Source organism: Onychomys torridus, chromosome 19 (assembly GCF_903995425.1).
Source record: "Onychomys torridus chromosome 19, mOncTor1.1, whole genome shotgun sequence".
Classification (NCBI taxonomy): Eukaryota; Metazoa; Chordata; class Mammalia; order Rodentia; family Cricetidae; genus Onychomys; species Onychomys torridus.
The window spans coordinates 64,232,328-64,242,394 of NC_050461.1; positions in this window are offsets into that span (position 1 = coordinate 64,232,328).

Genomic DNA, 10,067 nt, shown 5'->3' on the forward strand with positions numbered 1-10,067 from the left:
ATGTTTACTGGTTATATTGATTTATTTTCTGGTTACTGTATGTAAGATACCCACATCAGAAGATTTGAAGGTATGAATCTCAGAGGAGAGGGACTATGCAAATTTTGTTTTTTGGATCTGGATAACTTCACTCAATGTGAACTTGTATAGTTTATGATTTCATTTATCTTCACAACTAAATAATATTATGTGGTGTATAAATACCAAATTTTTAGTATCCAGTCATCAGTTGAGTGACATAGGCTTCTAAAAGTTTTCCAAATACTTAGCTTCTGACAAAACACCATAGGGACAACAGACAGCATGAGATCTCTGTCTATTTCATCTGGATCTCTTTTCTGCACACTATAGAGTATTGAGTGAGGAGTGAGGCTTACTCAATTTCTCCTTTAAATGGATGCATGAATGATTTAACATATGCCTTTTGTGGCTATGATTCCCTGCAGTCACTACCTGCACATTTCCCAGGACTCAGTTTTTTCACTTCATTTTCCACTTGATTCTTTTTTATGTTGGATGTGGAACTGCAATTTAAGCTGTTGGTAACATTTCATTTTCTTCTAACTTTCTTTCTTTCTTTTTTTCTTTCTTCCTTCCTTCCTCCCTCCCTCCATCCCTCCCTCCCTTCCTTCCTTTCTTCCTTCCTTCCTCCTTTCTTTCTGTCTCTTTCTTTCTTTCTTTCTTTCTTTCTTCCTTTCTTTCTTTCTTTCTCTCTCCATTTTTCTTTCAATCTATCCAATTCTTCAGATTTCTGACACACCATTTCATACCTACATTTTTACTCTCTTCTAAAGTGCATATTCCCTTCTGAATATTAGATAGCTGTTTGCTATCATTACCCTTAACACTACAGTGTTAATTAATTCCCAAAGTTTTATTAAAGACCCCTTGATGGGGTTGGTTCTCAAAGATCCACTTATGAGCAGGAAAATGGAGAAAACAGTGAGTACAGAGTTTTTTAGTAAGGTACCACAAGGTTGGTGAAAATTCTCCAGGGATATGTTTTATAGGGTCTTTGGAAACATCACATCCCCTAGAGAATGCTAGGGTGTTGCTTATCTGAAGTAACTCATGTTGGAATGATGTTACTTTCAGGGCCGCCTAAGAACAAGGATTTGGAAAAAAGTAAAATGGTAGAGCCTGTATGTAGATTCTGTGGCAACAGATTCAAGAGATACTTCTGCTGAAGGAACAAACTAGCCTCTACTCAACAAGACCCAGACAGAGTAAGACAGTGCATAGCACCCAGGCCAATTCATAAGTGGTTTCAGTCACATCTTGCTAGCCCCTGTTCAATAGGACATTGAGACACCCATGACTGTCACACAACATAGGTTTTAATATGGCAAAATTATTCTTTAATTTTACATCATTTTCTATGGTTAATCTGACTTACAAACTTCTCATGCATGTGTATGTATGCATACAATACACAGTGTTCCAGAATGTTTATAGATCAGGCACACTCTGGAGTCTTCCACCATATTCTCCCTGGGAAAGGTCTTCTAAATTTCTCCCACAATGCCCATTATGACAACATCCATCCCTATAGCACCATCAGAATCACTCTATTCATCTTATCCTCTTTTTTTATTTGGAAATTCATATCTCCTAAAACCTTACTTTATACATGATACATTTTATCTTTGTTTAGGATCAACATTTTTTTTAATCTTCCTGTCACCATACCACTTCCTTGACATACTAATGTTCTCATATGCTCTATTCAAATAACCAAGCCAATTACAAGATCAGTTACTAACTTCTTGGACAACTGAAATAGGTACTCTGGAGCAGATTAATTGGTTTGCTCAAAAATACATCCTATCCTGTAGACTGAAAGTTGTGTTCTAGACAGTGGTGAATTTTGTTATTTTATTTGAAATTGCAGGTATAATGATTTGCAGGGTGTTTGAAAGTTTGAGATTATCCTGCAACACTTCAATGGACTTTGACTGATATCTGAGATCTCTATAGTCAATGCAAAAGTGGTTAGTACACAGGGAAGAGCAGAGAGCATGAATACACTGTTGGTGATGGATGAATTTCCACAATCATGTCTTTCTTATTGTACTTTTATATTTGTTATTTTTATTTAATAAACATAAGTGTTTTTCCTGTAGGTATGCGTGCACCACCACATGTGTGGTTTGCACAGAGGTCAGAAGAGCATATAGAATCCTTAGAAAAGAATTTATGGAGAGAAAAAAAGAAAAGAATTTACAGAGAGTAATGAGTCAATGTGTGGGTGCTGGGGACTGAATCCTGGTCTACTAAAAGAGAAATATGGGCCCTTAAGAGTTGACACATCTCTCCAGATTCCTTCATCTCAAATTTTCTAATCTCCTTGGTGTTGAATGGCATAGATGGACCCATAAAATTGGGTTATAAAGAAGTTGATGTAATTCCCTTGTGAATCTAAATCCTTCTCTCCTGAGCACCAGAAATTATCACTCTTTTTAACTTCCAAAGGTAATCTTCAAGGAATTGTTTAAAAACAAACAAACATTATAGCACAGAATCTCTATATTAGAAATAGACATATATGGGGAATATGTGAAAATCACATACAACCACAACAAATTCTTCATGATATTTGATTCTGGCAAATGTTGTCAGTGTATATTATTCATTTCCCATATAGGAACTGACATTGAAAAGCTGAGATCTAGTCCTTTCAATTCAACTCTAGGAAAAAATACTAATGTTTCTATCCACATAGTTCTCCATATCTAGGACAGGACAACATACTTAATTGATATCTGTTGTGCTCCTATAGGAATGAGTTTCAGCAAGATGAAAAATGCCCATTATAGATTTCTTTATGCACCCCACTGACTACCCATGTAAGGGCTTTTGAGGAGACTAAACACTTAGACATTGTAAAACAGTGCACACTTTACAGGACTTTGAAATGATTGCAATATTGTGCATTGCTTAAATACAAAAATGGAGAATATGTGTACAATGGAGTGAAAACTCATGAGAAAGTGACCCAAAGCGGGGAACCACAGAGAAATGAAGAGAGTTGTGTTCACCCATCACCAACTGGAATTATATAAAAGGGCAAACAACCATTCAAGATGATAGAGTATAAAAAGTTAGAAAAGTAGACACCAGGCCCAAGCTACTCATGCTGCCTCTTGACTCAGTGGAGGTTCTGGTAGGAGCATGAATGCTATTGATATGCTATACCAGCTACTTGTGATGATGCAGGACAACAACCATGAAGCTTTTGGACTAGGAGAAGTTCCTGAAGGAACACCAACAATTCTTCCTACAGTGATTCTATGATTTTATCATGACAAGATGAGCAGAATCCAACAATCATTTCCATAGGTCAAGTTTTTGGTACTCCATTTGCTATACATATACACTGGGATATATATTTGCCACAATGTACAGGTCCAGGTAGGAGGACACAGAGAAGCCAAAGTACTTTGGAGTTTTGAATTGCAAAACCTTTAAACAGGACTCACTCTGCCTGATGGTGATGCCCTGAAGGACACTCAAGAGCCATGTGGTGCCAATACAAATGCTTCTTCCCACTCATCCTGCATGCAAAAGTAGTTTGCATAGAAAATCATTATAGAACTGTTTCAATGCCAAAACTGCCTTTGTGTGGGAATTCCTTTAATCAAGGAATTGGCTATGAACAGGCATGTAAGAATTAAGTCTGTGTGGTTTAATGGTTTCCAATTGTATAAAAAATAAAATAGTGGAAGAGAATAGATAAATTACTCAGGGTTCCAATTGTCATCTATAAATTAAAATATGATTCATATTGTCCAATCCCTGGATTCTAGTCTATCATTTAATACATTTTTATTTATAAGTGGAAATAATCATTTCTGTGACCCTGAGAATGAATTGAAATTTTGGAGTTTACTGTGGTGGTGTAAGAGAATCCCTAGGCATCAAGAATGCAAAGCCACTGTGAGTGGTAAGACCATGCTTCCATTTCATTTCAGCATCACTGATATTGTGAACTGAGACTGTAGTATGCTGAAGTTTGTAAATGCACATATTTATGTGGCAGAATCCCAGTATATTCCTTAGAAAAATCAGGGAGGATTATAGGGAAGGGAAACTAATAAGGATAGATTATTTGAAAAAATAATCTATTTTCAGTAAAAGGGAGAAAAGAATAGGACCATATATTACTCTTGGAGAGCCAATGCCCAATACATATAAAAGGAATGAATGCTTAATACTGCACATCTGAGTAAAGTGTTATTCCCCACTCATATTGGTGTCAAAGGCACTTCAAGCACTATTTCCCCAGTGAAGAAACCCATTCTAAATTCACTGTTCATCTGAATTTCAAACACTAAATAATGAACATGCTACAACAATAGTATGAAATATTCCCTATTCTTAGATTAGAAAATGATTATTATACAGTATACAACACACATATCTATGTTCAGATAATAAGTTAGAAGATGTTACAGAAAGAGCTCTCGTTGAATTAAAAAAAAAAAAACCACACTTTTGTATGCATTTGTATGTAGGTATAGTGATAGAAAGAGAAACAGTAGGTGACTACATTTGATGAGGAATAAACAGGGAGAAATCTCCAGTGTTAGAAGGATTACTGTTTGGATTGACCTTATACTAACAGAATTGTAATGTGATAATGGAATGAAAGAGCAGCTCTTGGCAAAGATGGAGATAAGTGGGCATCATACACACTGATGACGGTGTTTGTATTGCTACCAACACTTTGTAAATGACAGCCTGTATAATTAGAACAGAAAGACATATGTGTCAAACATCTCACTCTTTATCTTCAAAAGGAAAAAATCATTATTTACATGCAACTAATAGGTCCTTAGCAAACATTTCTCCCATGCCTATTAATGGCATACCAAATCTGTTGATATTAACACTGTGATGTCTGAGGCAGCAATGTCACTGAAATTAGATACATATTCACCAAGTCAAATGCACTAAAACCCACCATGAATATGTAGAAGATTTCCTGGTCTGTGGTTTCACTGATGCAAAGCACAATGCAAAAAAGCAGTGATGTAATTGCTTGCATGATAATGCACATATAAAATTAAGTCTCAGCTCTTCCACTCAGGGAAGTAACCTAATAGAAATTTATGACTCACTCTAATAATTTAGAATTATCACTAAGGTACCTGGAAAAACTTTATTTGCCATTATTTAGAAAGGGTAATTTAGACTTGGTGTCATTCTGTAATGTGCCCTGCCCAGGAACTTGCAGCAATACCTTTTACTTAACCTCTCGGTCTTATGATTGCCACTACCAGCCAATCTCCTGTGTCTTGACGTATGTGGTATATACTGTGACCTGAGAAGCTGAGCATTTACAACTTCTAAACATCTCTTTTTATAAAAGTATGTATCACAAGATCTGAATATGAGCTGGAGGAAGGTTTCATGAATATGTTTGCCCTGATACAGGTGTCTACAGGATGATTGATACAGAGCATCAAACCCAGATTACAAGACCAAGGGTAAAACATCCATGAATATTAAAAAAGATTCAAAGTATAATTTCACTATTACATTCAATAAACACCATCCTGAAGCTTTTGACTCATTGATATGACCACATACACATATAAAAACTATTAAGTTTATTATTAAATCATGAACATCCTAAGGAAATGGCATGGTACAGGGATGATATTTGAAAACACAATGTACTAGGAACATTAAAACCTCATCTGTCTGCATATTGAGCTTACAAAGATATCAGAAAATTAACAATTCAAGATGATATCAATGGAATTATCGAGCCAGAGCTTTGAAGACAGAAAAAAAAATGCAAATAACTACTGAAAAATTCTTTGAACTAAGACCTGTCAAAGGCTTGAGTGCTGTGGATATCGCTCTTTGTAAATAAAGTTCTGATTGGCTAGTGGCCAGGCAGGAAGTATAGGCGGGACAAGAGAGAAGAGAATTCTGAGAGGTGGAAGGCTGGGTGGAAAGAGACACTGCCAGCTGCCACCATGACAAGCAACATGTAAAGACACTGGTAAGCCACAAGCCATGTGGCAAAGTATAGATTAATAGAAATGGGTTAATTTAAGATAGAAAAAGTAGATAACAAGAAGCCTGCCACGGCCATACAGTTTGTTGTAACAATGTAAGTTTCTGTGTGTTTACTTGGTTGGGTCTGAGCGACTGTGGGACTGGCGGGTGAGAGAGCTTTGTCCTGACTGGGCCAGGCACGAAAACTCTAACAACACTTGAGACAGTATTAAAAATAGTTACTAGGAAGCAGATTGTACTCTGTGTTTGAGGAAACAGTGAGGACAACAGTCCTCACTCAGTATATCGAAAAATGAAATGATGCAAACTACTTGGATTTTATCTTTACCCTAGAATCATGGACTATCCCTCATTCTTAGTTGCCAGAGTCACTCTGCCTTTCTGTGGTAAATGACATTCATTTTCAGACTGACAAGTTATTGCACAGAACCCTTAAATGACTGCATTTGTCACATCTACTGAAATCCAGTATTCACACTGGTGATTACTTACTTAATGCATCATCATGTTCAGCGACTTCCTGGAGATCATTGAAAAGTATAAACACCAGTTTCCATTGATGAGTCACTGCTAAGGTCCCATTTTCCAGGCACCTTCTTGCTTTGCATCACTGTTAAAGAACACAGTCACAAGAGAGTACTGAGAGAATGGTGTGGTAAGTGACTATCTGAATTTGGATGGCCACTATTGGCAATGTGGAGACTTGAGAAATTTTAGCCTCTTAGAGCATGGAGTAAAGAGACCAACATCAATTTGTGTTCAACAATGCTCTGAAGGCCACATTTTTAAACACTCAAAGTATTTACAGTTTATTTCATTGCTAGCCATTTTGTCCTAAAATGTAATAGTCTATGTATACTCTGAATATATATGTAAGTATTCATGTTTAGGATGAGTGTAAGGCAGATCCAATATTCATTTTTTTCTTCTTTTTCCTTATTATTCTGTCATACAAAACATTCTGAATGTAGCCTCCCCTCCCTCCCCTCGTTCTACCACTTTCCACACCTTCTCTTTCCCACAGATCCACTGCTCCTCTATTTCCCTTAAGAAAAGGTCTGGCCTCACAATGATATCAACTGAACATGCCATAACAAGATGCAACAAGACGAGGCATAAACCTTCATATCAAGACTGGACCAGGCAACACAGTTGGAGAAGTCCTATAAGTAGGAAAAACATTCAGAGACACCCCCACTCCCATTGCTAGGAGTCCACAAAAAACCTCAAGATAAATAAGCACAACATGTTTCAGAGGGCCTAGCACAGACCCATGCAGGCTTTCTGGTTTCCACTTAAGTCTCTCTGAGTCCCTATGAGTCCTGCTTAATTAATTCTGTTGACTATGTTCTTTTAGTATCCTTGACACCTTTGGCCCTTAGGATCCTTCTTGCCCTTCTTCTGCAGGGTTCCTTGAGCTCTGTCTAATATTTGGTTCTGGGTCTCTGTATCTGCCCCTATTAGCCTCTGGAAAAAAACCTTTCCGATGGTGATTGGCTAGGTACTGATCTATGAGTATAGCAGAATATCATTAGAAATCATTTCCTTTACTTTTTCCCTTTGTCAGTCTGTTTGGTTCTACCCTTTGTCTCTAAACTACCCAGCTTCTGGATCCATGCCATGCAAACAGTGTTGGACATGGGCTCCTTTCTTGTGGCATAGGTATCAAGTCATACCAGTCAATGGGCTAAGATGACCAGGGTAAAAGGCAGTTACTGTAGAGTCATGAGGCATGAGTTAAGAGTCAGAGGTAGAGGGCTATATGTGTTACATATTTATTAGTTTTACAAGAAGTTGAACATGCCTGAAACAACCATTGCTTTTGAGGTTTGGGTCATGGAGTATACAGAGTGGGCTTTTTATAGGCTGAAACATTTAAATTTGGACCAGATAAAAGAGAAGGCAGACAGAAATGATGCTTAATTGAATTTTCTTGAATGACCAAAGGTAAAGTAGGTCAGGACTGGTGTCCTTTGAACAGAGAAAATGAAGAAGTACTTTGTGAAAAGGATATGAGACCATAGTGCAGTTGTGAAAACTTTAGTAGTTGATGAAGCATCCAGACCAGACAGTTATCCACCTTGGGAAACTCTGACAGACCCTCGGAATGTATAGTGTCCAGAGGCTTAACACTGAACAGACTGTCCCATCCACACACTGCACCTTTATTTTTCAGCTTGAATTATGAAAATGCCAAATTGTTGACATTTGCATTTTCTACTGAGAGTCCTGAGAAACTTGTAGAAGTCTGTGTCCAGCTGGCTGGAGATATTGGTGTTGGGATTCTAAGAGTGTTCTTACCTGTGCTTCTCAAGCAATCTTCCTCATCTCAGGTACTGTGTTACCCTCTCCTAGGGAGTTATGAATGAGTAAATATCAGCTCACCCAGATAGGAAACAGAAAACAGACAAAAATACTAATACCACAAAAATGCAATTCAGTGAATCAATGTATCTTTTGGAGTTATTCAGAGGAATATAGGCAAGGGCTTATGCACAGGATCATAAATGGCTCAAAGGCAGGGTTATCACCAAAGCCTGACCCAACATGGGAGACATATCATGAAAACTCTAAACATGGAGCACAGCCAAACAGGTTGGAATGTGTCCTTTTCATGTAGCTCAGTTGCTGTGAGACCAGTTTCAGCCTGTCTTTGTTTCCTAAAGGCAACTCAGTTTATCTAAGAATTTCTCTAAGCAGTCCTTACAACTTATGTATGTTTGATGAGAAAGAGTGAATCTAATTAATTCATGGAAGAGTTTGATGTGTTTATTTCCTGTGTTTAATATTTCTTTTTTTTCCTATCCTTTTTTTTAAATTTATTATATTTGTGTTTTAATTTTAAACATCATCCATGGGTTCCCCTGTCCTCCCCCTCCCACTCGAACCCCCACCTTCCCCCCAGTCCCTCCCCTCCATTCCCATCTCCTCCAGGGCCAAGACCCCACTGGGGATTCATTTAAACCTGGTGGATTCAGTACAGGCAGGTCCAGTCCCCTCCTTCCAGGCTAAGCAAAGTGTCCCTGTGTAACCCCAAGGATCCAAACAGCCAGCTCATGAACTAAGGACAGGTCCGGGTTCCACTGCCTGGGTGCCTCCCAAACAGTCCAAGCTATTAAATTGTCTCACTTATCCAGAGGGCCTGCTCCAGCTGGGTCTCCACAGCCTTTGGTTCATAATTCATGTGTTTCCATTAGTTTGGCTATTTGTCCCTGTGCTTTTCCAATCTTGGTCTCAACAATTCACACTCTTACAGTCCCTCCTCTTTCTCACCAATTGGACTCCTGGAGCTCCACCTGGGGACTGGCTGAGGATCTCTGCATCCACTTCCATCAGTTATTGGATGAGAGTTCCAGCTCAACTGTTAGGGTGTTTGGCCATCTGATCACCAGACTAGGTCAGATCAGGCTTTCTCTCGACCATTGCCAGCAGTCTACAGAGGATATATCATTGTGGATTTCTGGGGACCTCTCCAGCACTCTGCCTATTCCTATTCTCATGTGGATGTAATGCTTCACTTCCATTTAGAACATCTTGCTTCTTCATGATCTTCCATTCAAGACAGAGAGTTTGTCTCAGTGGAAATTGAGACATTGCTACAAAATGTCAGGTGATTGAGATTATATATCATGGGGCTCAGTTAAGATTCACCATGCCTTTAAGATATTAAAACCATAAAAACATTTATATAAGTTTCAAATTGAGTTTTAAGAAAAAAATGTATGTTTACTTTAAATAAGTAAATGAGCACATGGTGCCCAAAATTCTTATGAGATGTGAGAGAGGCATATTCATATGTCTCAGCCTTGCCTTGTTCTTCCTCACTCACCTGTTACTCTTTCCTATGGCCAGAAGTTTCTCTCATCCCACCTGGCCCTGTGCATCAGACAAATCTCTCCCACCCACAGTCCCACAGCCACTTATAAAATAATCATTCAGAGGCTTAATATTAATTACAAACTGTATGGTCTATGGCTCAAGCTTCTTGCTAGCTAGCTATTATAACTTAATTGGGTGTGAGGTTGGCATCTTCCTAT